Consider the following 6,862-nt stretch of genomic DNA (forward strand, 5'->3'; position numbering starts at 1 on the left):
TAACTTTATTTGTTGCTTAATTTGATCCCAATTGTGAGAGGATTTTTATCTCATGCTTGTCAACAATATTGTAGATATTATAATCAACTTTCTACAGGTCCAAGAATCATCTTAATCCCATTTGCAACGCCAAGTTTATTCTTGTTTTATCGAACCTGTAAAAAATAGTAAAAACTTGTAATTACACAACAACTTTTATTTTATACAATTTATTATAAAACATCTAATATTTAAACATTTAATAAAAAAAACTATATATTTATATTATAAAACATTTAATTAATGTACAATTTTTATGTTTATCACACCTCCCAACCAGCTTATTGCTAGTCCCTAGCAATTTAAGCGTTAATAGCAATACAAAACATATTGATTAATTTAAATAGAAATGTAATCAAAACTATCTAAGTGTTTAAATTAAATTTGAAAACTGTCAAAGTTATATCAAGATCATCATAATTATAATTTATGAAATAATTTGAGATGATCAATTCAATGCCTATTTCAGATAGTTAAATGTACACGGCCTTCAGAAATTCCTAGTAAGAGTCTCAACTTCATATCCTCACAGGTTAATAAATGTTTAAATTTATGGCAACGATTTCTCTCATGGAGTTGGAATTCAGATAAATGTTCAGAAAAATGGTTTACAGAATGCAGACAGACAAACGAGCCAAACTAATCAAAGATAGAAATCCATTGATTCAAAATCTAGTTGTTCTTATTATATATTTTTTCCTAATTTTTTTTTCCATAACATCATGGAATCAGACTAAGTTTATGCTTCTTGACCACATATTTATTTAATTTGTACAATAAATTTCTCTCTTTCTTTCTTTTTTTTTTATGAGAGATATATGGGTCGTAGTATATAACTTAAAAATTACATAGATCTTCAATATCTTTCTTTTTGTATTTTTCTCCTCTTTTTTTTTCTAGGAAATATCATTTTTTTTTTCAAAATAAGAACTCAAGATCTAAAAAATAGATAGTCTCTCTCATGATCAATAAAGGCTCGAAAGCTGTTTTCTCAGTCCTCTCCACTCACTCACAAAATATGTGTGAGTTTAAAATTTTAGGCACTCTTATAAGGTATATCTTGGGCCATATACTTTAATACCTGATTTTATCACAATGGTTAATCACTCAAAAAGATTTCATAAATCATATTTTTATATTGATCAGAATATTAAAATTGACTTTTTTTCAAATAAAAATTTAAACATTCTTAAATAGATTAATGCATGTTCTAATTTAAATCTTTCAAACATGTAATGTATGACATTTTTGCAAAAATTACTAAGATACAAACAATAAACATGATTTTATTTTAAAATAATATATATATATATATATATATATTTATTTTTATTTTTTTAATTTTTTTTATATTTTATTTTATAAGTTTGTTCTCCCCCCAATCATAATATGACATTATCCCTAATTTCAAAATAACTATTAATAAAGAGTACATAATGAAAGAGATATCACCTGGAATTTTATTGAAGATAACAAACTGAAACAAACGCAAACCAATCCACGGCTTTTGAATCAATGATCCAACTTCTTTTTCTTACTGCTTGATTGCGACCAATTGATCTTTGTTATCACCGGATCAGGCTTATGAACAAAAGCTTCCAAATCATCAATTAAATGGTCGGCAGTCGAAGCACAGATGAGCATCCGTCGTGAATTTTCTGAAATGAAATTCTGTTCCACAGCTTTATCAAGAAATGTCAACAAACTGTCATAATAATTATTGATATTCAACAAGCCCACGGGTTTATTATGGATATTAAGTTGTGCACAAGAAACAGTGTGAAAATTTTCTTCTAATGTACCAAAACCACCTGGTAGTGCGATAAAAGCATCAGAATTTTCAATCATTTTTGTGATTCTTTCATACATAGAAGAAACTTTTAATTCCTCACCAATCGTAACACCTGTAATATTTCCTTCAGCTAAAGCTGTAGGAATAATACCCATGTAAAGGCCTAAAAATCCGTATTTGAAAATTTGCGGAAAAATTAAAAATTTTCTTTTAAACTAAGTAAAATATCCAGTTCATAAAATAAACTGTTGAATAACGTGTCATGTTTAAAAATAGCAGCGGAAGAAATTAATGTTGTAAAAATAACTGTAAAAATTTTATCCAACGGTAGATAAAAACGTTTGAGCGATAACAACAATAAATAATAAATGCTGAAAATGAGGTCCTCGGGTCCCACTACTTCCAACTCGAGCTGGCTCACTGATCCCAGCCCTCGGTCCCGACATCATCAGTACCTACAACAATCAAGTCTAGTGAGCCTAAAGACTCAGCATGCATATATCGTAAATAACAAGTAAATAAATAATAAAATCGTATGCAAGTGAAAATTTCCTGTACTGAGGTGTAACGTAAAATATCATTTCATTGGTAATTATAGTACGTGCATAACTGAACTGAAAATATCATAGTGAAAATGTTTGCTCCTTGGAGCGCTGTAATGAAATAGTACGTGCATATTTTCTGGTGAGATTATGGTCTACGCAAGTGGTCCCTGAACTGAACTGAACTGACCGGTAACTGGCGACCGGGCCGGTAACTGGCGACCGGACTTAATAATGTATGTTTGATCAGACTACTGCCACAGTATACTGGGTGAAACAACTGAACTGACCGGTAACTGGCGACCGGGCCGGTAAGTGGCGACCGGACTTAAGCATGATAGTAAAGTGACCACAAGCAATATCGCATAAATCTCAAAATGAATATTTGCACGTAATATAATTAACTAACATAATTAAATATGAACAATTTCGATCTTCTTGCAATAAAATCATGTACTTGCGATATTTAAAAATACCTATATGGCTTGATTGAAGAGTGAAAGAAGATATAAACATGCCTTGGTTTGTTTTGACAGAAAACAAACGAAATAACGACGCGGCGCAGCGGAGACGGAGTGCTCTTCACTTTCTTACTTTTTCTCTCTTAATTCCTTTAAACCAAACATGCACCATAATTATTATAACGACATAAAAATCGTAAATGTGATGCATGAACATTTAAAAATATCATGATTTGTGCTCAGGGCACTGCTAGGACTAAAATCTCACCCCGGGTGCAAAATGATCATTTTGCTCCTGGAAGCCCAAAAATTATCGTTTCAACCCTGGACCTCTAAAATTGACCCGAATCTTGCCAAACTCTTTAAATTGTCCCAAAACATTTTTAAAATCATTCTTAGATGTAAACTCGAGCCAAAAATCGTAATTTAATCGATTCATTTTAAAACTTGGACCGGGGTCCCGGTTTTAACCCGAATCAACTCGAAACTTAACCAAATTTTTCTCAACTTTTTACCACTCCTACTAAACACTAAAAAGTCATAAAACAATGTAACCAAGCCCCTAAACCCACGGCTGAAAATTCTAGAAAACCACCTAAAGTTCGGTCCATTCCTTATTGCACTCTAGCACCCTCATCTTCCTAAAATTCACGCACTAGCCAAAGCTGATGTACCAGCCATGAACCAACCAACCATGGACCTAGACCAGACCTCAATGAGCCTACCAGAACCAAGGAATCAGCCCCATGCACAAGAGAAAACGCGATCACTCCCTTGCCTCCAAAGGCCACCGCCCGCGGCCGATTTCTCTATCACAAGCTCACTCGGTTTCAGTGATGGTTCCAGCAGTGTTCGAGCTACCCTCGGCCTTGGCTCAGACTCCACACGGTCTGGTTTAAGCCTCGGATCACCCTTGCACCGACGGTTCCAGCCCATCCACCCGATCTCCTTCAACCCACACCTTACGCAGCAATCATCCCTCTCGGCCCTTCACACTACAACCCCAGCACACTTTCTAATCCTTGAAACAGCATCCTGTCATCATTAACAGCCTCCTAAAAACCCAACACAGCAGCCCCTTGCACGGGTCACCAAAGAAAACGTGAGCCACAACAAAAAGAATGAGGGAAACATAATAAATCAAAAAGATTTTCCTCTTTGTGCCTGGATCGAAAGAAATATCATGCAAAAACACATTCCACAGAATATATGACATGTATGATGCGAAAACAATAGGTACAATGCGTGCCTTATGTGTTTGATGATCAACAACGAGGAAAGGAAGTCTTCCTTTGCAAGAGCAAGAGAAATCGATGGGGCCTCTAGCTGCAAGTGGTGAAAACGAGAGGGAGGTAGGTGCTTTGAATGGGGTGTCGGCTGGTACAAATTTTAGGTTTAGGGTAAATGGTGTTTAGTAGCTTAATTATATAATAAACAATTAGTTAATGAGCCCTAAAATTTTTAGTTAAAAGCTAGGAAGAATTTTAGGCCCAAAAAGCTTAAAAGTAGGCCCATTAAATCCAAACACGCTCCCGAAAAATATTTCGTGTGAAAAGATTTTGAAAATGTTAGCCGAACCATTAAAAAGTCCCCCGATTCGATAAAATTTGCGTACCGTTAAAAATAAAATCCTGCGGGTAAAAATACCCAAAAAAAAAAAATCCTATTTTTGAAAAATACACTTAAAAATGCTTTAAATTAATTTATAAAAATAAATGGTGTAATAAAATAATTTTCCTTAAATTCTCCGATCTCCGTTCCTCGATCGAACGTGAAATGCACCTAGAAACCCTAATGCGTGAACTTTTAAAAATTTCATGAATTAAATCCTATCATGCATGAATTATGCAATAAAATGCATAAAAATAATTAAACACAATTTAATGAAATAAACATGAATTTAATGCTTTAAAAAAAATAATAAAAAAAAATTTAATTAAAATGCCAAGGAAATTCAATAACTTGCATGCATGCTAACTTTTTAAATTATATTTACTAACATGCTAAATTACCATTTCTTAAATAAGTCTTTATTAACTTATCTATATACTCCATCTTCAATCCGGCCTCACTTATTTAACTGAAAAGGTGACAATTAAACTACTACGTAAAATAAATAAATTTAAAGAAAAGAATTTAAATACTCATGCAAATAAAAAAAAATTCATTTTAATTTAAAATACTAGAATTATGCATGGCTTATACGTAGTCTAATTTACGGGTTCTACAACTCTCCCCCCCTTAGAAGAAATTTCGTCCTCGAAATTAAACTCACCGAATAACTTGGGGTACCGACTCCTCATCTCTGGCTCGGACTCCCACGTAGCTTTCTCCTCGGAATGGTTAAGCTACTTGACTTTAACTCGCTTAACCAGCTTGTTCCGAAGTTCGTTTTCCTGTCTGTCCAAGATCTGCACTGATCTCTCTTCATAGGATAGGTTCGGAGTGAGCTGCAACGGCTCAAAATTCAGCACATGCGAAGGATTCGCCATATACTTCCTCAGCATAGAGACGTGGAACACATTGTGTACTCCGGCTAGATTCGGCGGAAGAGCAACACGATAAGCTAGCGTCCCAACTCTGTCGAGGATCTCAAACGGTCCAATGAATCTCGGACTGAGCTTCCCTTTCTTTCCAAATCGCATGACACCTTTCATAGGTGCCACTTTCACAAAGACATGGTCGCCCACGGCGAACTCTAAATCTCTCCTCCGCTGGTCCGCATAATTCTTCTGTCGACTCTGAGCAGTCCTCATCCTGTCAAGGATCTGGGCTACTACATCCACCGTCTGCTGAATAATCTCTGGACCCAACTCTGCTCTCTCTCCTACCTCATCCCAATGGACAGGAGATCTACACTTGCGACCATACAATGCTTCATACGGAGCCATTCCTATAGACGACTGAAGGCTGTTGTTATAGGTGAACTCCACTAATGGCAAGTTCGACTCCCAACTCCCAGAGAAATCAAGGACGCAAGCACGGAGAAGATCCTCCAAAATCTGAATGACTCGCTCTGACTGCCCATCTGTCTGCGGATGAAAAGTTGTGCTAAACAGCAACTTCGTCCCCATAGTCGAATGCAAACTCTTCCAAAAAGAGGAAGTGAATCTGGGGTCTCTGTCAGATACGATCGAAACTGGAATGCCATGGAGTCGGACTATCTCTCGGATATACAACTCTGCATACTGAACCATGGTGAATGTCGTCTTAATAGGCAAGAAGTGCGCTGATTTGGTAAGACGATCTACAATCACCCAGATGGCATTTGATCCTCTGACTGACTTCGGCAATCCGGTCACAAAGTCCATGGTAACATTCTCCCACTTCCACTCGGGAATAGGAAGAGGCTTGAGCATACCTGTTGGTCTCTGGTGCTCTGCCTTCACTAACTGGCAAGTCAGACACTCGGATACAAACCGTCTGATGTCCTTCTTCATTCCTGGCCACCAATACAATAACTGCAGATCCTTGTACATCTTCGTACTCTCTGGATGAATAGAGTACGGCGACATATGGGCTTCTGATAGAATATTTGCTCAGATAGAATCACTGCTAGGGACCCATATTCTATCTCGGTATCTCACAATACCGTCACTAACTGAATACAAAACACTGCCCTTGGCCTCATCTCTCTGCTTCCACTTTGCCAACTGCTCATCTGCTGGTTGACTACTGCGAATACGGTCAATGAGAGAAGACTGGATAGTCAAGGTAGATAGATGAGGAACTCTACCTCGAGAATATGACTCTAGATCAAACCTCTGCATCTCAATCTGAAGAGGTCTCTGAATCGTCAAATGAGCCATCACTGCAACTTTCCTGCTCAATGCATCCGCAACTACATTAGCCTTACCCGGGTGGTAGCTAATGTCACAGTCATAATCCTTCACAAGCTCCAACCATCGCCTCTGACGCATGTTCAGCTCCTTCTGCGTAAAGAAATACTTGAGGCTCTTGTGGTCGGTAAAGATCTGGCACTTCTCTCCATACAGATAATGCCTCCAAATCTTCAAGGCAAAAACTAC

Source organism: Primulina huaijiensis, chromosome 5 (assembly GCF_012295235.1).
Source record: "Primulina huaijiensis isolate GDHJ02 chromosome 5, ASM1229523v2, whole genome shotgun sequence".
Taxonomy (NCBI): domain Eukaryota; kingdom Viridiplantae; phylum Streptophyta; class Magnoliopsida; order Lamiales; family Gesneriaceae; genus Primulina; species Primulina huaijiensis.